Below are 24071 nucleotides of genomic sequence, written 5' to 3'. Positions count from 1 at the left end.
AAAACAAACAAACTATCAACCCAGAGTTCTATACCTCCTGAAAACCTTTTTCAAAAATGAAAGAGAAAGAAAGATATATCCAAACTTTTTCAGACTTTAGCTATAAGAAATGTTAAAGGAACTTCTTCAGATAGAAAGAATGTGAAACTGACATCGGACAGTAATCTGGATCTACGCAAAGAGATGCAGAGTTCTGGAAATGGGGAAAACAACATCAGCCACTAACCATAGCATTATAAGTTGTTTCCAGGAACTGTCCATTATTTGTGTCTGCTCAGCCATTAATTGTAGTACAAAATTTTAAGTATATTTGAATAAATTAATGATAGATAAAATGAATGAAAAAACATCCTATTATGTCTTCTGGAATATTGTCAATTAGCTGTTCTATGTCTCAGCTTTTTCAAGTTGTATATGTGATTATTTCATCTCATATATATAATTCACATATGTAGTTTTGCATCTCATATATGTAATTCATAGTCAATGTTTCCTATTAAAAAATCACTTTGCAAGTCTTTGTCTTTCTATAAACATAAGTCCTATGACTAACATCATTTATTCATGGTTTGGTGACAATCAGAATTAGTATAAATGGAATCTTGACTGAGAAAAACCTACTAATTTATGATTTAAAGCCATTTATGTCTTTGCTCTCCTCTTCAAAAATATTCATTCATTCATAGGATCAACAGTGATTACTGAGTGCCAGGTATTGTTCAAAGACCTGAGGATAGAGTAGTGAACAGAGTCCCTGTCCTCATGGAGCTCATATTCCAGTGGAAGGAGACACAAAATAGGCAAATAAGCAACATAGCAGTAACATGCCACATGAGGTAAGTGCAGTAAAGAAAAAAAATAATGGAGCAAATTAATAGAGAGAAGGGAATTTCATTTTAAACTGAGAGATCACTGAAGTCCTTTCTGATAAAGTGGTATTGAAGCAGATACAAATAAACTGAGGGAATGAGACCCTGACACAGAAATATGCTTGGTGTGTTGTAGGGACAGGACGGGTGTCAAGTGGCTGAAACAGAGTGAATGAGACAGAGTTGGGGGAGATAAAGTAGCTGGAGGGTAGATTATATAGATTTTTAGCTATAATAATGATTTGAATTTTATATTTTGTGAGATGGAAAGCTATGGAAGGAGCAAGAAAGGTACATTATCTGACTAATGTTTTAAACATACAACTTTGGCTGCTGTGTTGAGAATAGAGTGCATGGGGGTCAAGAAAAGAAGCAGGGAGCTTGTTACAAAGATAAATAACATAACATAGAAAAGCTTTGGATCAACTCTATGCATCTTGTACTCTGTTGGTAATATAGTTCAAGTGCAAATTTAAGGCATGACTGAACCCCTGCAACTTCAGAGCTTTCTGCATGTGCAGCTCTCAAAATGGCCTTTGCAAAAGTCCATTTGGCAGCTTCTCTGAGGAGCTTCTCATGGCATTTAGGTTGCAATTTATTTCACTGATATTTTAGTTATCTATTGCTACCTAGTAAATATCGCCCAATTTAGCAGCTTAAAAGAATGACATTTGTTTTGCTCACAAATCTGCCTTTTTTGGCAGGGCTCATTGGTTCAGATATCCTCTACTTCATTTAGTATCAGCTAAGAGGGCTGGAGTCATCCAAGGCTGGGTCACTCACATCTGGCATTTAATGCTGTCTGTCAGCAGGGGTCCTTGGCTGCAGTTATGGTCAGAACACTTACGTGTGATCTCTCCATTTATCTCCTTGGCTTCTTCACAGCATGGTGGCTTAGGCTGTAAGAGCCAGCATCCCAGTGGTGGTTGGGTTCCAAGAGTGAGCCAGGTGGAAGCATTATAACCTTTTCTAACCTAGCGTTGGAAGTTAGGCAGGGTCCCTTCTGCTGCCTTCTGCTAATCAGAAGCAAGTTTGTAAGCCTGGCCCATATTCAAGAGGGGGAGAATTAGTTGTCACTTTGTGACAGGAAGAATGTCAAATTACATTCTGAGGCAAATCAAATTGGCAGACTGGATGGCCTAAGTAATATTTCTAGGCCTTAAAAGGACAAACTTGCTTTCTCTGGCTTTAAGAGAATGCAATTCTGGCAGAAAAAAAGGATGTGAAAGATAAAATTTAAAGAAGGAAAAAAAGTCAGAACCAAACCTGATAATTTGTTCCCGAATCAAATGGCCAAATTCTTGTCATATTTCAAGAACCAAGAAATGCAGGACCTTGTGGAGCTCATCCTCAAATAAATAAAAAAACATGCAAATGGATCCTGACATCTTCCACAGAAGGATCCGTGTCTCACTCACATATTCTCAATGTCTGTTCTTACAACATGGTGACACTTAATAAACGTTGGGTAGTTGAACATTCTATTGTAATAAGTGTTGTATTAAGTTATATATAAATATTTAAGGAGGCACAGAGGAGGGAGAAACATACCATCAGGAAGTCCTAGAAGAGTTTTCACAGAGCGTGTGGTATTTAAATTAGGTCCTGAATAATTGAGAGTGTGAAGTTAGGGGCATCAGAAATATCATATAAGTATCACATGCAAAGACACAGACGCATGAAAGACCATGATTAATAAAGAGAACGGCAAGTTCAGATGATTCTGTGGCTAATGTATATCCTTGACACAGACTAGGCACTCAAATATTTGCTGAATAGATGAAAGAAGGAAAAGTGTTGGGTGCTCAACAAAGAAAAGTGAGGTTTATGTTGGGTTGTTAATTTACATGCCATGTTAAGAATGCTAAAGTCTGCCCTACATGTATTATGGAACTATATGATGTTTTTACACAGCGAAACGTAATTAGAGGTGTAAGAGGAAGAAAGAGCAGACAAAAGAGTTTTGAGGCAGAGTTAATAAGATTTGATAACTTGATTAAATTATGTAGAGTAAAAGTGAGGGAGCAGAGGATAGTTCTTAGTTCTCTAGCTGGGTGAGTAAATAATGATTGCAATGATTATGCCATCAAATGAGATAGAAAATATAGGGGTCAGGATATATTTTGTATGCTTTGCTTTGTGTGGGTGTGTGATATAATCTCTTTAGTTCTCTGTATTATATACTAGGTCCTTGAGTGGGACATTGAAGGGGAAATGACAGGTTTGCATTTAGAACAGTGTGTAGCTCAAGTTTTCCTAGCCCACAGTTTGGCTGATAAAATAACATTTAAACAAGAAACTTAAAATTGGATCATACCTAACCAGTGGAAATCTAGCCTCATATTGTTCCTTGCTGGTTCAACGCTATTTTCATTTCCGAGCTGTTCTGTGTGTCCCATCATGAAGTGGTAATCACCTACTTCTGCCTTACACCATTTTCTCTGTCTTTCCCTGCTCTCACCAATACCGTGAACTGGTCTACTGGTTGAGCACTGACTCTTAAAGACAATTCCTGTTTCTGTTTCATTTTTCATATCCATTATGGGGACTTCATCCATTACGGGGACTTATTTCCCTGACAATGCCAAGATGACATCTCAAAAATTTCTGAAGGTGGCATGGCTCTTCTTCTATTCTAATTCAGGAGACACCATCATGATGAAATAAGAAAAACAATTCCCCAGCACTTGTGAGATGGCCCAGATCGCTCTTCCAGAGAATCTGTTGTTTGGGTGCTCAGCTGATTGACAGCCTCCACCTGGGCACCTTTGGATCCACGGTGGCATTTATGACAAGGCTGTGTTTCCTAGGCTTCCCTGGTGGCTCAGATGGTAAAGAATCTGCCTGCAATGCAGGAGACCCAGGTTCTGTCCCTGGCGAGGGAAGATCCCCTGGAGAAGGAAATGGCTACCCGCTCCAGTATTATTGCCTGGAGAATTCCAAGGACAGAGGAGACTGGCGGGCTACAGTCCATGGGGTTACAAAGAATTGGACATGACTGAGTGACTGAGACACATGTTTCCTAAGGGTTGCTTTTGGTCAATGATGGAGTATGGCTGAAGAACCAGAGCTGAGCCATTTCTGCCCAACATGGAACTCCTCTAATGGTAACTATTGCTCAGAGACACCCTATTGGCTTGGCCAAGGCTTTCTCAGAATGATTCTATAATCTGAAACCTTCTGGCATTGCCTTCTAAAGGCTCTTCCCATTTACCAAAAACATAAAGCTGTTTTTGTGTCTTTTTATTTTTCAAATAAATTTCTTATCTTTCCAATCCTATTTGGACATTTGATTTTTGGAAGACCTGAACTGACATAAATAATACTGACAGGGGGGTTGTGGAGCAGGAATTCATACTATCTACATACCCTCTCCCCCAAAATCCAAGGTGAAAAAATTTTTTTAAAGTTCTTCTAGGTTTCAGTTCCAATAGACATTTTTTAGACACAAGCCCAAAACTTCTGGAAGAAATTAAACTTAAATGCAGTCTTCAAAACAATTTCATACATAAAGTTCAATAAACATGAGTTTGCAACAAAAAAAAAATCACAAAACACATGAAACAGAGGCCTTTCAAGAATGAAAGTCATGCACTAAATGGGAACACATGGAGGCAATGCTGCCTATACAAAGATTCATCATAATCAATAGTTTGACAAATTTTAGGAATGGAAGAGAAGCAAGAATTACAAATATTGTTTATCAGAACATAAACTAAAATTTCTTGAACATTTTAGTCCAAACAACTGAACGCAAAGATAAGATGTTTTTACTTCAATTTTGTCAAAAGAAATTACACAGGATAATAACAAGAAGCAATAAATAGATGTCATTCAGTAAGTGGTGTCTGACTCTTTGTGAACGCATGGACTGCAGCACTCCAGGCATCCACTAAGTCAGTGATGCTATCTAACCATCTTATCCTTTGTTGCCCTCAAAAGACTGAGCCAGACTTGCCTGTGAGTGTTCAGGAGTCTCCAGCAGAGGTGTGGGTCGACAGTGGCCTGCTGAGGGGTCAGGGGCGCTGAATAAAATACAGTGCATGCGCAAGTGCTTTTGAAGGAGGTCACCATTACCGTAATTACTCCTACCCTAGTTTGGCCTCAGGCCAGACAACAGGTAGAGAACACAGCCCTGTCCATCAACAGAAAATTGGATTAAACATTTACTGAGCATGGCCCTACACGTCAGAATAAGACCCAGTTTCCCCCCACAGTTAGTCTCTCCATTCAGGAAGCTTCCATAAGCTTCTTATCCCTATCCTTCAGAGGGCAGACAGAATGAAAACCACAATCACAGAAAACTAACCAAACTGATCACATGGATCACAGCCTTGTCTAACTCAATGAAACTATGACCATGCTGTGCAGGGCCACCCAAGATGGATGGATCATGGTGGAGAGGTCTGACAAAATGTGGCCCACTGGAAAAGGGAATGGCAAACCACTTCAGTATTCTTGCCTTGAGAACCCCATGAACAGTATGAAAAGGTAAAAAGATATGACGCTGAAAGATGAACTCCCCAGGTCGGTAGATGCCCAATATGCTACTGGAGAAGACTGGAGAAATAACTCCAGAAAGAATGGAGAGACAGAGCCAAAGCAAAAACAATGCCCAGCTGTAGATGTGACTGGTGATGGAAGTAAAGTCTGATGCTGTAAAGAACAACACTGCATAGGAACCTGGAATGTTAGGCCCATGAATCAAGGTAAACTGGAAGTGGTCAAACAGAAGACGGCAAGAGTGAACATTGACATTTTAGGAATCAGTGAACTAAAATGGACCAGAATGGGCTAATTGAATTCAGATGACCATTACATCTACTACTGTGGGCAAGAATCCCTCAGAAGAAATGGAGTAGCCCTCACAATCAACCAAACAGTCTGAAATGCAATACTTGGGTGCAACCTCAAAAATGACAGAATGATCTCTGTTCGCATCCAAGGCAAACCATTCAATATCAGAGTAATCCAAGTGTATGCCCCAATCGAATGTAGTGCCAAAGAAGCTGAAGTTGAATGGTTCTATGATGACCTACAAGACCTTTGAGAAGTAACACCAAAAAAAAAGATGTCCTTTTCATTATAGGGGACTAGAATGCAAAAGTAGGAAGTCAAGAGATACCTGGAGTAACAGGCAAGTTTGGCCTTGGAGTACAAAATGAACAAGGCAAACGCTAACAGAGTTTTGCCAAAAGAATGCACCTGTCATAGGAAACACCCTCTTCCAACAACACAGGAGATGACTCTACACATGGACATCACCAGATGGTCAACACCGAAATCAGATTGATTATATTCTTTGCAGCCAAAGATGCAGGTGCTCTACACAGTCAGCAAAAATAAGACCGGGAGCTGATTGTGGCTCAGAACATGAACTCCTTATTGCCAAATTCAGACTTAAATTGAAAAAAGTAGGGAAAACCACTAGAGCATTCAGGTATGACCTAAATCAAATCCCTTATGATTATACAATGTGGGTGACAAATAGATTCAAGGTATTAGATCTGACAGAGTGCCTGAAGAACCATGGACGGAGGTTCGTGACATTGCACAGGAAGCAGCGATCAAGTCCATCCCCAAGAAAAGAATGCAAAAAGACAAAATGGCTGCCTGGGGAGGCCTTACAAATAGCTGAGAAAAGAAGAGAAGCAAAAGGCAAAGGAGAAAGGGAAAGATATAAGCATCTGAATGCAGAGTTCCAAAGAATAGCAAGAAGAGATAAGAAAGCCTTCTTCAGTGATCAATGTGAAGAAATAGAGGAAAACAATGGAATGGGAAAGACTAGAGATCTTTTCAAGAAAATTAGAGATACCAAGGGAACATTTCGTGCAAGGATGGGTACAATGAAGGACAGAAATGGTATGGACCTAACAGAAGCAGAAGATATTAAGAAGAGGTGCCAAGAATAAACAGACGAACTATACAAAAAAGATCTTAGTGACCCAGATAACCTACAGGCAGACATGGTCTGATCACTCACCTACAGGCAGACATCCTGGAATGCAAAAGTCAAGTGGGCCTTAGAAAGCACTACTAATAAAGCTAGTGGGGATGATGGAATTCCAGCTGAGCTATTTCAAATCCTAAAGATGATGCTGTGAAAGTGCTGCACTCAATATGCCAGCAAATTTGGAAAACTCAGCAGTGGTCACAGGACTGGAAAAGGTCAGTTTTCATTCCAATCCCAAAGAAGGGCAATGCCAAAGAATGCTCAAACTACTGCACAATTGCATTCATCTCATTCGCTAGTAAAGTAATGCTAAAAATTCTCCAAGCCAGGCTTCAACAGTATGTGAACCATGAACTTCCAGATGTTCAAGCTGGATTTAGGAAAGGAGAGGAACCAGAGATCTAATTGCCAACATCTGCTGGGTCACAGAAAAAGCAAGAGAGTTACAGAAAAACATCTACTACTGCTTTATTGACTATGCCAAAGCCTTTGACTGTGTGGATCACAACAAACTGTGGGAAATTCTTCAAGAGATGGGAATACCAGACCACCTTGCTTGCCGCCTGAGAAATCTGTATGCAGGTCAAGAAGCAACACTTAGAACTGGACATGGAACAACAGACTGCTTCCAAATTGGGAAATGAGTATGCCAAGGCTGTATGTTGTCACCCTGTTTATTTAAGTTATATGCAGAATACATCATGTGAAATGTCAGGCTGGATGAAACACAAGCTGGGATGAAGATTACTAGGAGAAACATCAATAACCTCAGAGATGCAGATGACACCACACTAATGGCAGAAAGTGAAGAAGAACTAAAGAACTTCTTGATTAAGGTGAAAGAGGAGAGTAAAAAGCTGGCTTAAAACTCAACATTCAAAAAACGAAGATCATGGCATCTGGTCCCAGCACTTCATGGCAAATAGATGGAGAAAAAGTGGAAACAGTGACAGATTTTATTTTGTTGGGGTCCAAAATCACTGTGGACAGTGACTGCAGCCATGAATTTGAAGACACTTGCTCTTTGGAAGAAGAGCTATGACAAACCTAGACAGCATATTAAAAAGCAGAGACATTACTTTGCCAACAAATGTCCATCTAGTCAAAGCTATTGTTTTTCCAGTAGTCATGTATGGATATGAGAGTTGGACTGTAAAGAAAGCTGAGTGCTGAAGAATTGATGCTTTTGAATTATGGTGCTGGAGAAGACTCTTGAGAGTCCCTTGGACAGCAAGGAGATCAAGCTATTTAACCCTAAAGGAAATCAACCCTGAATATTCATTGGAAGGACTGATACTAAAGCTGAAGCTCCAATACTTTGGCCACCTGATGCAAAGAACTGACTCATTAAAAAAGATCCTGATTTCAGGAAAGATTGAAGGCAGGAGGAAAAGGGGATGACAGAGGTTGAGATAGTTGAATGGGATTACCGACTAGATGGACATGAGTTTGAGCAAGCTCTGGGTGTTGGTGATGGACAGGGAAACTTGGCGTGCTGCAGTCCATGGGCTTGCAAAGATTTGGACATGGCTGAGTGACTGAACTGAACTCTCCTTCTGCCCTTATTCTTTCCCAGCATCAGGTGTTTTCAGTAAGTCAGCTCTTATCAGGTGGCCAAAGTATTGGAGCTTCAGCTTCAGCATTAGTCCTTCCAATGAATATTCAGGTTTGATTTCCTTTAGGATTGACTAGTTTGATCTCCTTGCTGTCCAAGGGACTCTCAAGAGTCTTTTCCAATACAATTCGAAAGCATCAATTCTTCAGCACTCAGCTTTCTTTATGGTTCAACTCTCATTCCATACATGACTACTGGAAAAACCATAGCTTTGACTATACAGACCTTTGTTGGCCAAGTTAAGCCCTTGGTTTTGAATATGCTGTCTAAGTTGGTCATAACTTTCCTTCTAAGGTGAAAGTGTCCTTGAATTTCATAGCTGCAGTCTCTCCACAGTGATTTTGGAATCCAAGGAAAGATAATATGTCACTACTTCCAAGTTTTTCCCATCTATTTGCCATGAAGTGATGGGACTAGATGCCATGATCTTAGGTTTTTTTTTCAATGTGAGTTTCAAGCCAGCTTTTTCACTCTCCTCTTTCACCCTCATCAAGAGGCTGTTTAGCTCCTCTTCACTTTCTGCCTCTAGAGTGATATCATCTACATAACTGAAGTTGTTGATATTTCTCTGAACAATCTTGATTCCAGCTTAGGATTCATCCAGCTCAGCATTTCCATGATGTACTCTACATATAAGTTAAATACGCAGGCCTTATTTTGCTGCTTTCCCAATTTTGAACCACTCATTTGAACCATGTCTGGTTCTAATCGTTGCTTCTTGATCCGCATATAGGTTTCTCAGGAGACAGGTAAGGTGGTCTGTTAATTCCATCTCTTTCAGAATTTTCCACAGTTTGTTGTGATCCACACAGTCTAAGGTTTTAGCATAGTCAGTGAAGCAGAAGTAGATATTTTTCTGGAATTCCCTTGCTTCCTCCATTATCCAATAGATGTTGACAATTTGATCTCTGGTTCCTTCGCCATTTTGAAACCTTGCTTGTATATCTGGAATCTTTGAGCATTACTTTGCTAACATGTGGAATGACTGCAATTGTAAGGTAGTCTGAACAATTTTGGCATTGCCCTACTTTCGGATTAGAATGAAAACTAACCTTTTCCAATCCTGTGGCCACTGTTGAGTTTCCCAAATTTGCTAGCACTTTAACAGCATCATCTTTTAGGATTTGAAGTAACTGAGCTGGAATTCTATCACGTCCACTAGCTTTGGTGGTAGTAATGCTTTCAAAGGCCCATTTGACTTCATACTCCATGATGTCTGGCTCTAGGTCAGGGACCACACCATTGTGATAATCCAAGTCATTAAAATCTTGTATATTTCTTGTGTGTTTTTGCCACCTCTTCTTAATCTCTTCTGTTTCTGTTAGGTCTTTATTTTCTGGCCTTTATTGTGCCCACCCTTGCACAAAATGTTCCCTTGATATCTCCAATTTTCTTGAAGAGATCTCTAGTTTCTCCCTCTATTTCTTTGCAGTTTTCATTTATGGAAGCCTTTTTATCTCTCCTTGCTATTCTCTGGAACTCTGCATTTAGTTGAGTATTTATTTCCCTTTCTTCCTTGCCTTTCACTTCTGTTCTTTCATCGGCTATTTATGAAGCCTCCTCAGACAACCACTTCGTCTTCTTGCATTTCTTTTTCTCTGGGATGGTTTGGTCACCGCCTCCTGTACAATGTTATAAACCTCTGTCCAGGCACTCTGTTTATCAGATCTAATCCCTTGAATCTATTAGTCACCTCCACTGTATAATTGTAAGGGATTTGATTTAGGTCATGCTTCAGTGACCTAGTGGTTTTCCCTTACTTTCTTCAATGTAAGCGTGAATGTTGCAATAAGGAGTTCATGACCAGAGCCACATCAGCTCCAGGTCTTGTTTTTGCAGACTGTATAGAGCTTTTCCATCTTTGGCTGCAAAGAACATAATCTGCTTTTGGTATTGACCCTCGGTTTTGTCCATGTGTAGAGCTGTCTCATGGGTTGTTGGAAAGGGATGTTTGCTCTGACCATCATGTTCTCTTGGCAAAACTCTGATAGCTTTTTTCCTGCTCCATTTTGTACTCCAAGGCCAAACTTGCCTGTTATTCTTGACTTCCTACTTTTGTATTCCAATCCCCTTTCATGAAAAGGACATCTTTTTTTGGTGTGCATTCTAGGAGGTCTTGTAGGTCTTTATAGAACCAGTCAACTTCAGCTTCTTCAGCATTAGTGGTTTGGGGCATAGAGTTGGATTACTGTGATGTGGAATGGTTTGCCTTGGAAATGAACCAAGATCATTCTGTCCTTTTTGAGGTGGTACCCAATTATTGCATTTCAGACTGTTTTGTTGTCTATGAGGCTATTTCATTTCTTCTAAAGGATTCTTGCCCACAGTAGTACATATAATTGCCATCTGAATTAAATTTGCCCATTCTGGTCCATTTTAGTTCACTGATTCCTAAGTTGTCAATGTTCACTGTTGCCATCTCCTGTTTGACCACTTCCAATTTACCTTGATTCATGGACCTAACATTCCAGGTTCCTCTGCCACATTGTTCTTTACAGCATTGGATTTTACTTTCACCATCAGACACATGCACAAATGAGGGTTGTTTCTGCTTTGGCCCAGCCGCTTCATTCTTTCTGGAGCTATTAGTAATTGTCCTCCACTCTTCCCCAGTAGCATATTGGACACCTTCCGACCTGAGGGGTTCATCTTCCAGTGTCATAGCTTTTTGCCTTTTTTTGTACTGTTCATGGGGTTCTTGCAGCAAGAATACTGGAGTGGGTTGCCATTTCCTCCTCCAGTAGACCACAGTTTGTCAGAACTGTTCACTATGACCCATCTGTTTTGGGTAGTCCTGTGCGGCGGGCTCACAGCTTTATCGAGTTATGCAAGCCCCTTCACCATGACAAGGCTGTGATCCATGATGGGTTATAAACAGTAAGCTTAGTACATTTCTCAATGACTAGAAATGTTTGGAAAATATACCTCTTAGGAGTATTCATAGTCTCCAAATGGTACTTTTAAAATCACGCAATAAGGACTTCCCTGGTGTTCCAGTGGTTAAGAATCCACCTGCCAAGGCAGAAGACATAGGTTTGATCCCTGGTGCAGGAAGATCCCACAAGCTGCATGGCAGCTAAGTCCCTGCGCCACAGTGACTGGGCCTGTCCTCTAGAGTCTGTGCTCTGCAGCAAGAGAAGCCACGCAATGAGATGCCTGTATACCACAACTAGAGAGTAGCCTCGACTTGTTGCAACCAGCAAAAGCCCGGGCAAAGAAACGAAGACCCAGCATTTATTATTTAAAATAAATAAATCACTTAAAACTTTTCTTCTTTTAAAAATGAGTTATTATTTTATATTTGCAGAAGTTTTGACACTGATGTCTTTAGAAAACTAATACCCTTGAGACTAATGTAACTAATTAATAAAATGCTCTTTTACAAACAAAATAAATCCAGACGAATTCATGCCACAATTATAATATTGAGACAAACATTTGCATCAGAGCAATCTGATTTCAGATGTTGTACCAAGTAGAAAGCTGAACACTTCACACTGTATTTATAGACCTTTCAAGAGACTAAATTATGCATAATTTATTGTAACTTTGAGCTTGCCACTCATTATGTAGTGGTAGCAGCAAATACTGTAGGACACACATAAGTATCAAAATAAATTATGGAAGGTGGGAGATCATGTCTTTTAAAGCTGAGAATCTCATCAGCTCTTTTCGTATTTTCTGCAAAACAAGAATCGAAGCATTGTTCATTAAGTTATCAAATAATGGTAAATAAAAATACTCTCATGATAAACTACATCCAGAGTTTCTCACCACAAAGATGGTTTTTCTCCAGGCAACTTGACAAATATTTTCACAAGCTTGAAAGCGTGAAGCTCTTCTTACCCTTCTCTCATTTTGAGTTTGGTCTAGCTGCTTTCTCCACATGACTTCCATTACGGACTTCAGGTGAAAACAGCAATCAGGTCTAGGTTGTACTATAAGCATATGGATATTATATATTAGACTCTTTAAGCTGCATTGCCACTAGTAAGTCCAGTTCAGAAAACTATTGAGTGATTCTTATCAGCTGGGGCAAATGTGGGGGCAAAAAAGGGCTTTTTTTTGCTAGGAAGATGGAAAGACTGGCCTGAGGAATTTCAGGGAAGGAAGGGGTAGCAGCCTCTTGGTAGCCCTAGGCCATCAATACTGTGGTATCTCATCAAGGAGAAGAAACACAGGGGGAAGTATAGGAGATTAGGACTGTGTGAACTGCATGATATAAATGGGTATTTTTTCATAGGAAGGCATGAAAGCTGTTTCCAAGAGGGAGATCCCTGTCAACTTAGACTCAGGTGCTAGGAATGCAGGGACCAAAGACAGGTAGAAAGAGAAGATTTGAGGTTTGAGATATACAGGACAGATGGTGGGTGGAGAACGGGGCTTCAGAAAAGACTCATGAGTGGAGGTGCTCCAAACTAATGTCTAAAATTTGAAAGAAAATCAAAGGGTTTCAAGCACTCTCTGAGAGAGGCAGTGTAGCAGTGTGTGTAAATGACGGACTTCCCATCTGCTCCCCCTTCCCTCGGGACATGGAATTCTAGGGTCACAGTTAACCTCCTCATGGGCTCTTTCTCCCAAGAGAAATTTAATTTCACAGATGGGAGACTTGAGACAACTGCCAAGGATTGACTAGCATCCTATTGAAGATGAAACCAAGAAGCTTTTTCTCTTTTCCTCTCTTCTGTTTTCTTTGTTGTAGTTTACAGCTGGTTAAGAATCATGTGGTTCTAGATTTTAGTGTTTCTTGATTTGATTGCATTGGTTTTGTTGGGGGAATGCTATTTAAAAGAAATTGAGATGCCGAGAGCAAGCTCCCGTGGCTGGGCGGTTGCAGGGCCTCCCAGCGGGGCTCAGGATGATGGGAGCCTGCAGAATGGCACATCTCACATGTCATTAGAGGAGCTGTTGGAATTGCAGAGCCAAGTGGGGACTAAAGCCTACAAACAACTGGTAGCAGGAGGCAGCACTAAGAAGCAGAATTGTAGACCACCTGTCCAAAAAGCATGTGTTGCAGATAAGCACAGGCCTCTGGAAATGTCAGCCAAGGTCCGGGTGCCATTTTTGCATCAGGTTGTCCCCATCAGTAAGAAGGTAGCCCGGGACCCCTGCTTTGATGATCTGTCAGGGGAGTATAATCCTGAGGTGTTCGATAAAACATATCAATTTCTAGATGACATCCGAGCCAGAGAGAAAGAGCTGGTGAAAAAGCAGCTGAAGAAGCGCCGTTCAGGGGAGGAGCATGAGAAACTACAGCACCTGCTTCAGCGAATGGAGCAGCAAGAAATGAAAGCGGCAGCAGGAACTGCGCCTGGCCCTGAAGCAGGAGCGGCGGGCTCAGGCCCAGCAGGGCCATCGGCCATACTTCCTGAAGAAATCTGAGCAGCGCCAGCTGGTCCTGGCTGAGAAGTTTAAGGAGCTGAAACAAGCAAGAAGCTAGAGAGCTTCTTGAGTCGAAAGAGGCGCTGAAATGCAGGCAAGGACAGACGACATCTCCCTTTGAGCAAAGAGTAGTAAGGATCCGTGCTCAGCTCTGCTGCTGCCCCAGTGAGAAGTGTATCTGTGCGGACAGCTTTGGGCTTGGCCCGTTCTGGTTCTTTCCCATTCAACGGTAAGGTCACAGCTGACTTGGAACTCGCCTGGCCCAGAGATGACTCGAAGCCTCTTGGACTGCCTAAGGGCTGAAAAGGAAGAGCAGCTGAGCCTTTCGCCATGCCGCACTTTGTCTGCTTGGATCTGGGTCATTGTCCTCGTGTCCTCCTCCCATCCTTGCCTTAATGATTCTGATACAGAAGGAAAAGAACCTTGAGGCTGGTTGAAGGCCAGAGTCTGAGTGGCTCCCAGGACTGTGACTTCATGCAGGAACCAGTTCATAAACACTCCCGACTCTCATCTTTTTATCCTGCTGCTTTTGTAGGTGGCCTAGAACTACCGTTTCAGGGGCCACATGTGCGTAGATGGTAAACCTAAGCCTCCTACAAAGTGGGAGGTCAGATCAGAGCCCCTTCCTCCTTCAGCCCAACAGATGACACCATCATTCAAAGAGGAACCCAGTCCCACAACTCATCTTCTTAGCTTTGGTTTTGGATGCAAGGGGAGGTAGGAGGTGGGGACAGAAAGTGTCCCCAGTGATAGGTAAGCACAGCTGGTTCTCAGTACTGTTTGGGTGGAGAACTCATACTGACAGCAGAGTATCTTCATGCTACAATTCAGTTTAAAGTGCTCTCTGGTTGGGAGTACCTCCAGGTATACCTGGCAGAAGCAAATGCATTCCTCTCTTTTTAAAAAATACCTGCTTATTTTGGTTGTGCTGGGTCTTAGTTGCAGTTCACAGGATCTTTGTTTCAGCGTGCAGATTCTTAGTTGCAATATGCAGAATCTAGTTTCCTGGTCAGGTTGAACTTGGGAGAGTGGAGTCTTCGCCCCTGGATCACCAGGGAATTCCCAAAATGCATTTCTCTCTTGAGAATTGTACTTTAAACCCAGGCTTCAAGGAATTCCTTCAGATAACATTTCAAGGAATATGAGCTTATAGTGAAAACAAGCACAGAAAGAAAAAAACCGCGTAAGCATGAGTCATTAGGAACAACAGGCAACAGAATCAGACCAGCAAAGTCTGAGATGTTGGAAATGTAAAATACAAAAATATAAAATGTCTTAGTTATGTTTAAAGAAGAGCTATGACTGATGAAAAAATGTATCAAAAAGGACAAAACTGGTTTTAAAAAAAAGTAATTGATACTTACACTGTAAATTGGTAAAGTAGTGGTCATATTTATTCTGGAATTTAATTGTGTTTTGTAGTATTTTGTGAATGTGAGGCTTGCAGTCATCTTCTTTATGCACCATGCTGCACCACTGGCATTTAGGAAAAGTGAGCAGACAAAATGTCTGGGGTCAGAGAAACTCAATTTTGTAGATGGTGAAGGAGCTGCATTAATTCCAATGGAAGATTGGAGGTGATTTTAGCATATTTTTTGCTTAAGCTTGCCATTGTGACAGCTGGGACATTGGACATTGTTCCGCAGTGCATTAGTAATTCTATGGTAAGAGAGTTCTTGGTTAAACAAATTTGAGAAAAACTGTCTTTAGCTGACTTACTCAATCTTTTTCCTGTGGGACTTTTCTCAGTTTGTAATCTGTTACTGTACATTCTTGAACATCAAGAGGAAAATACACAATGCAGTAATTCCATGATATTTCTGGTCACAGGATACTTTAATATGGCATTCTAATAAACATCTTTTAAACTGTTTCTTAGGATGAGAGTTTGAGAAACACCAAGCTATGAAAAGGTTTCCTCTGGTGGCTCAAAAGCAAACAATCTGCCTGCAATGCAGGAGACGTGGGTTTGATCCCTGGGTTAGGAAGATCCCCTGGAGAAGGAGATGACAATCCACTCTAGTATTCTTGCCTGGGAAATCCCATGGATGGAGGAGTCTGGCGGGGCTACAGTCCATAGGGTTGCAAAAGTGTTGGTCATGACTGAATAACTAAACAACAACAAGCCATGGAAAGGGACTTGACTACTGACTCCTGCTTAGTTCATACACTGAGGCTCTGGACATAAGTTCCATAGTAATAGAGAAGGCACATTTGCCTGACTTTGGGCTCTGTGCCTGTATCCCTTGCAATGAAGCTAGGGTAGACTTGATGGAGGGAAGGGAAAGGAAAGGAAAGATATTGCTGTAGAAGATATGAGATACAGGCGTTCAGAAATCTTGCATCCTGGCCAAATACTTTTTAACTTTCACCTCTGACACATTTTACTGAATCAAAGAGATCTGGGCTGAAACTCAAGATGTACTAGCTATCAACAAGGTGACTATGGAAATGCTACTTACCCCCTTAATCTTCAGTTTTCTCATCTATAAAATTAGAGGGGCTTCCCTTGTGGCTCAGATTAAAGCGTCTGCCTCCAATGCGGGAGACCCGGGTTCGATCCCTGGGTCGGGAAGATCCCCTGGAGAAGGAAATGGTAACCCACTCCAGTATTCTTGCCTGGAGAATCCCATGGACAGAGAAGCCTGGTGGGCTACAGTCCACAGGGTCGCAAAGAGTCGGACACGACTGAGCGACTTCACTTTCACAACTAACTCATAGATTATCCTAAGAATTACTAACAGCCTATCTGGCACATGACAAGCACTCAGTAAGTACTCACTGAAAAAATGCACCTTTATTTAGGGCCTGGCATATAATCCTCAACAACTGGGCATTTTTATGATTACTACTACCATTTTGAGGGCCTGAATCCTAAATATAAATATGGTCAGCATGGATTTTAGTGTTGAGAAAGACATAACTACTGAAACTAAATTTTAGACATGCTTATGGGTATTTTTTGAAGGGATCACTTATATGAATCAAAATTGTCATAGAGCAAATTCTAGACTTATAACATCTCATAAGGAAAGTATTACATGTCCAGAGAGGTGAGGAACAAAGTACCATGTTACCTGGGTATTATTGCTTGTGCTGGGGGAATTGTCATTGCGTAGTTGCTGAGTTGTGTCTGACTCTTTGCAACCCCATGGACTATAGCCCATGAGGCTTCTCTGTCCATGGGATTTTTCAGGCAAGAATATTGGAGTGGGTTGCCATTTCCTTCTGCAACGGATCTTCCTGACTCAGGGATCCAATCAGAGTCTCCTGCATTGTAGGTGGATTCTTTACTGCTGAGTCACCAGGGAATCCTGCTGGGGGAATACATGGGCTCAAATATAAATAGTAAGTTCCCTGCTCACATCAAACTATCCTACACACGAATACCAGAGGATCTTCCCAAAGCTCAATATGTCAGTTTTCTGTTCTAAACCTTTACTATTTGTCCTTAACTGGTTATGTAAATTCTATCATGTCTTTCAGTGAAGTGAAGTGAAGTTGCTCAGTCGTGTCCGGCTCAGTCGTGTCCAACTCTTTGCAACCTGTGGACTGTAGCCCACCAAGCTCCTCCGCCCATGGGATTCTCCAGGCAAGAATACTGGAGTGGGTTGCCTTTTCCTTCTCCAGGGGATCTTCCTGACCCAGGGATCGAACCCAGGTATCGAACCCAGGTCTCCCACATTGCAGCCAGACGCTTTAATGTCTGCACCACCAGGGAAGCTGCATCATGTCTTTAAAGATCATATCAATTCCATTTGCTCCATCATTCCATGAAAGTGAAAGTGAAAGTGAAGTCTCTCAGTCGTGTCCGACTCTTAATGAGAAGCCTTTTTCAATCAACGGCAACCATCAACAACCACATCTTTCTCAGAGTTCTTATAGTATCTGACTTTATCACTCATTTGATAATTAACTGTTTTAGCCCTCCCCCTCCTACACATATATGTCAGGTCTCCCAGACTGGATTGTAAACAGGGACTATGCTTAATGCATTTTGACTCTAGAGTAAAATATTGTAGATAGTAATGCTACATTCTTTCAGGCTGTAGTAGTTTTTCAGAAAACTAACAAAATTTAGCTTAATTTTCCACATAAATACAATGGTCTGACATAAGCATGGGTATAAAAACAAAACGACATTTTAAAAAAGCTGAAATGTGTTTTAGAATTTGGGAGAAATTACCATCAGTTACCACTAGATGGAGGAAGTGATTTTCTTAGTCTCTGAGTGAATTTAAAGTTTCTCATGTGAAGAATTACAAACGCTTACTCTGACCTCAGATAGTTATCATCGGCAGTTCATCAGATTATCAATATCTTTAAGAAGTCTACCTTTCTTCACAATTTTGTAACAAGTATAATCTATCTTCCTTTCTCAAACCCCCACCTCTAACAAAGAAAAAAACAAAAATAAAGCAAACAGATATAACTACTAGGTTGAAATGAGATTGCCTAAATAAGTGATTTAAAACATACCTTCAGATTCTGGGGGTAATTTGTATGATTCCACAGCACATTAGCATAATTAATCTATTTTTATAATAAGATAATTGAGCTGATGTTTCTAGGCTTTTGTAGACTTCAGTGTCTTTCAGGGTAACATGCTGTTTGACTGTATTTATTGCTCTTGTAGGCTTGTTTGTAATATGACTGCATTTTAGACATCAAACATGACAACTTTTGCTTCAATTGACTTTTGTTTTGAAAAGCCGTTTTTGTTCCTTCAAGAGGGTAAACTTGCAACTTGGAAAAAAATGAAATCTATATAACTGTGAAAATCACTTTTCACTAAGGGCAAAATTGGTATCATTGCAATTGGTTAGAAAGTGAAACCCTTCACCTTTTTTTGGGGGGAGGGGGTAAATGTTGTTACTTTTATATAACTCTAGCAGAAATGTTAGAATTATCATAAATGAGCTTTTGTGAATGCTATTATTTCATCTTCTGTAAAAATTTCAATCATATTCTTAATGTTTCTGTTTCCAAGCCAACTGTTTAATGTGCAAGGCTTTATTTCAGACTGCAGCTCAGACTATTCATTTATGCTAACAGTAGAGCTTGAACAATACTGTAAATTAAAGAAAATGTAATTTTGGGATTTGTCTTATAATTTACCATTTTCAAAAAGCACTCTCTGGAGAAATTAATAGCTTAAATATTACTGGAATAATGAGGATCAAGTTTGAGGAAAATATAGCTTGAAAGTCTATTACTGAAAATGATGGAAATAGGCATTTTTGTATTGCTATCTGAGCAAATATAATACCATACCATTTATCTCTAATTATCCCTAAGAAAGAGAACAAGAAGCACTGAAAAAACAAAGAGTAAGGACTTAAATGGATCTGTTATTCTCTTGCTTTCTCTTACCTACTATTTCTGTTATGATAAATACTAACAAAAATCAGCAAATAGAACTAGAGAGTAAAAACAGAAGGCTGATATAGTCTTTGGGTCAACAAATAGGTTCCACTTAGCATATCGAAAAATCTTGGGCCTATTATTCTGGGAAAAATATCCTCACATATAATCCAAATGTTCATTTTCAAATCCATTCATGCTCAATGAAGTGTGTGATTTTTCTATTCAAGTTAAAGAAAGCCAGATTAAGAATTTATCTAAATTCAACTAATTACATTTGGTCAAGCTTTGTCCTTGGCACGATTATTCTCCAGATCTAAATTTTTGTACTTTTAATAGCTATGGCTACAGGGGCCACTGGCTGCAAAAATAGAAATTTTAATTACCTCAGGATACAGTGCTACCACTAGACCTTTATATTTTGTGTTGCTTTTTCCTGTCCAAATAAATGGCTGGGTTTATGCAACAAATGTGTCCTAAAGAGGTAAAACAGGGACAAACAACATAGAATAGTTCAGTGAGATTAATTTGTCTCTTAGTTCAGCTCTGCAAAGTTTAGAACTTCATTTCTGAATGGTAGGTAGCTTTTGACAGCCATTTGCATTACATCTCTTAAAGGCACAATCATCATTTGGGCTGGGCAGTTTCGCCACCACCCAATTAATTTTGAAATTATACCACAAGGGATTGACACATTGTCTTGATGCATTTATATATGTGATCTTGATGCTTTGAAGCTTCACTCACCATCGCCCTCCTCCACCTGTGAGAAAGATTTCTCTCCTTTGTAAAGACAGGAATATGAAACAGAAAAGAAGCAGGCAGAATTTTTATACCTCCTCTTGTCAGTTTGGATGACTCACGAAGCTTGGTAGGCTGTATGCCCTGTATCAATACAATTACATAATCATTACCTGTAAGTTAAATCACTTCACACACCCACTGGCAAAAATATAACAATAAAGCTATTCTTATGACTTTTCCTCTTCAAAGTAATTATATACAGTTGAGAAACTAAACTATATTCAAACTAATGTTATTTCAAACATTACCTTTCCCCTTATAAAACTTTTTGCTTCTCTTATTCTGCAGTGTACTAAATTAAAAAAAAAATAGTTGTAGTGAGGAGATAGATAAAATGAATTTCTCAGCTATTCAGTAGATATATTCAGGAAAAAAGGGGAGACTGGTGGCATTTTCACATTGCTTAACAGGTAGTAGGTGCTCAAAAAACACTCATTGAAACAATGTTAAACGTATACATGTCTTTCAAAATAACCCCCCCAATGCCAAGATTTTCAAGAATAAAAATCTTAGGAGATCATTTTTCTACAACACAAATGCAAGCATCAGTAAAATTTCCATGAATTAAGGGAAATGAGGATGGCTTTGGTTTTATAATTAGTTAGCTTTGAAAATTAGTGTGCCTAAGTTCTGGGCATTTGAAGGATTAGTGATGGGACGGGAAGCAGGTAACCTCCAAGGGCATGGGTTTGAATCCAACACAGGTTGTCACAGAAAAGTTGGTACCATTTGACAAGTGCTTTGTGAAATGAGCTGGTCTCAGTCCAGTGGACAGATGTCCATATCACAAAATGCTCTAATTGGCAGTCTTAGCAGAGGAGCCAAAAACTGAACGGGCCTGGAGTCTGAACACTTTTCTCACTCCCTGGAGGGGCAGACAGAGGTTCACTCATAAAGGAAGCTTTGAATTGCTGGTGGCAAGCATATAGATGTTTTATGGATAAACAGAGGGCTTTGTGTCTCAAAGCTGTCAGTCTAATTTTTCAATATACTCAAGAACTTTTAATAAGGCCTTTCCAAGTTGATGCAAGTGTCCTTTACTTTTTGCTTCAAATTAATGATTACAGTCTTGCATATTGTTAAGCAGAAACCAGAGATGGAGAGTACTTACAGTAGTAGAGACAGACTTTATTCAGGAGCCACTGCGATATGGGAAAAGAGACCTCATATAGAACTGGGCCCAATTCTAAAAACAATGGGGGAAAGTAGAGATTCATAACCAAGAAGCAGGGGTCAGTAGATGGAAAATTACTTGGAGGAAACACCAAGGATAAGGGAGAATTTGGGCTAAACTGACTTGATAGGATTCTTGCTGAAAGTAGGCCAGGGTGATCAGATACCCCCTGGGAGGAGATAGGGGAATAAGGAATTTGATCAGATATTGAGGGTGGAGATTCCAAACTGAGTGACATGAAGATAGACAGGAAAGTACAAAGGTCTAGACCAATATGAGAAGAGAGTTCAGGGAAACCTGACTAAGGTTTGGTCAGACGGAGGGTCTTTGTCACTGTACTAATCCATTTCTCATGTAAAATGTGTACTACTCTTGGCTTGAATGACTAACACTAGTCAGCTAAAAATATCACACATGCCATGAAAACTGGCAAGTAAAATTCAATAAATGCTTGAACTTGGAATATTTTGCCTGTGGCTCAAAATATGCCCAATCTGCTATAGCTTTTCTGAGTTCCGCACTGAAGCAGATATTCATAAGGCCTGGGAAATCAGATGGACTGAATTACTGGACATATTCTTTTACAGTTATTGACATAGCAAAAGGCTTGATCAGGGTCTTTATATTGAATAATGACAAATGACTGCTAACTGATATGATTTTAAGAGTTATGAAAATGTCTATTGTCTTCATTTGCCTAAAATTCTAGTCCTGAGAGTCCCCTGGACTGCAAGGAGATCCAACCAGTCCATTCTGAAGGAGGTCAGCCCTGGCATTTCTTTGGAGGGAATGATGCTGAAGCTGAAACTCCAGTACTTTGGCCACCTCATGCGAAGAGTTGACTCATTGGAAAAGACTCTGATGCTGGGAGGGATTGGGGGCAGGAGGAGAAGGGGACGACCGACGATGAGATGGCTGGATGGCATCACTGACTCAATGGACATGAGTCTGAGTGAACTCCGGGAGATGGTGATGGACAGGGAGGCCTGGCGTGCTGCGATTCATGGGGTTTCAAAGAGTCGGACACGACTGAGCGACTGAACTGAACCGAACTGAAATATCATTCTTTTAGCTTTGGCTTTGATTTCTTTCCTTTTTTTAAAAATTGATTTTACTTTATTTTATTTATTCAACTCTTTTGACTGCACTGTGCAGCATGTGGGATCTTGGTTCCCAGACCAGGGCTTGAACCCTTGCGCCCTGCAGCAGTAGTGCAGAGTCTTAACCACTGGACCACCAGGGAAGTCCCTGGCTTTGATTTCTTTGGGAGAGGTCATTTTCCAAACGACAGAACACTGCTTCAGCTAAAACTCACCACCACCACCACCACACTACAACTGTGTGTGAGTCCGTGATTCCGTGGTCATGCAAACATGGGAAATACTTCGTTAAATAATGTTGAATACCTTTATTTATGCAAAATTCACAGGCTTTAACATACAAATAAACCTTCTGACACTCAAAGAGGAGAGAGCATGAAGTATTTCATATAAAACAACCGACACTACAGGGAACTAGTGTTCCAAGGAAAACAGACTGAGAAATGCTTTTCTCAGAGCCCCTGAGGCCAGGGGCTGCGGCCGGGAGGAGTGACCCCAGGTCCAAGGAGCGGTGGCTGTATGGGCACAGGAGGGCCTAGAGGAGCCATCCCACGTTAAAGGTCAGGAAAGGCAGTGGTGAGGAGATATCCCTCATCCAAGGTAAGGAGCAGTGGCTGCGCCTTGCTGGAGCAGCCGTGAAGAGATACCCCACGCCCAAGGTAAGAGAAACCCAAGTAAGATGGTAGGTATTGCAAGAGGGCATCAGAGGGCAGACACACTGAAACCATACTCACAGAAAACTAGTCAATCTAATCACACCAGGACCACAGCCTTGTCTAACTCAATGAAACTAAGCCATGCCCATGGGGCAACCCAAGACTGGCGGGTCATGGTGGAGAGGTCTGACAGAACATGGTCCACTAGAGAAGGGAATGGCAAGCCACTTCAGTATTATTGCCTTGAGAACCCCATGAACAGTATGAAGAGGCAAAATGATAGGATACTGAAAGAGGAACTCCCCAGGTCAGTAGGTGCCCAATATGCTACTGGAGATCAGTGGAGAAATAACTCCAGAAAGAATGAAGGGATGGAGCCAAAGCAAAAGCAATACCCAGCTGTGGATGTGACTGGTGATAGAAGCAAGGTCCAATGCTGTAAAGAGCAATATTGCATAGGAACCTGGAATGTCAGGTCCATGAATCAAGGCAAATTGGAAGTGGTCAAATAGGAGATGGCAAGAGTGAACGTCGACATTTTAGGAATCAGCAAACTAAAATGGACTGGAATGGGTGAATTTAACTCAGATGACCACTATATCTACTACTGCGGGCAGGAATACCTCAGAAGAAATGGAGTAGCCATCATGGTCAACAAAAGAGTCTGAATGCAGTACTTGGATGCAATCTCAAAAAGGACAGAATGATCTCTGTTCGTCTCCAAGGCAAACCATTCAATATCACAGTTATCCAAGTCTATGCCCCAACCAGTAATGCTGAAGAAGCTGAAGTTGAATGGTTCTATGAAGATCTACAAGACCTTTTAGAACTAACACCCAAAAAAGATGTCCTTTTCATTATAGGGGACTGGAAGGCAAAAGTAGGAAGTCAAGAAACACCTGGACTAACAGGCAAATTTGGCCTTGGAATGCAGAATGAAGCAGGGCAAAGGCTAATAGAGTTTTGCCAAGAAAATGCACTGGTCATAGCAAACACCCTCTTCCAACAACACAAGAGAAGACTCTACACATGGACATCACCAGATGGGCAACACCGAAAACAGACTGATTATATTCTTTGCAGCCAAAGATGGAGAAGCTCTATACAACTGACAAAAACAAGACCAGGAGCTGACTGCGGCTCAGATCATGAAC

At 40.7% G+C, this 24071-nt stretch overlaps 1 pseudogene; it reads left to right on the top strand.

Moving 5' to 3' along the window:
- LOC108638470 lies at positions 13238-13951 on the top strand (annotated as a pseudogene).

The sequence above is a fragment of the Capra hircus genome, chromosome 21 (assembly GCF_001704415.2).
Source record: "Capra hircus breed San Clemente chromosome 21, ASM170441v1, whole genome shotgun sequence".
Classification (NCBI taxonomy): Eukaryota; Metazoa; Chordata; class Mammalia; order Artiodactyla; family Bovidae; genus Capra; species Capra hircus.
The sequence above is the reverse complement of the archived record's forward strand: the minus strand, read 5'-3'. Positions and strand labels throughout refer to the sequence as shown.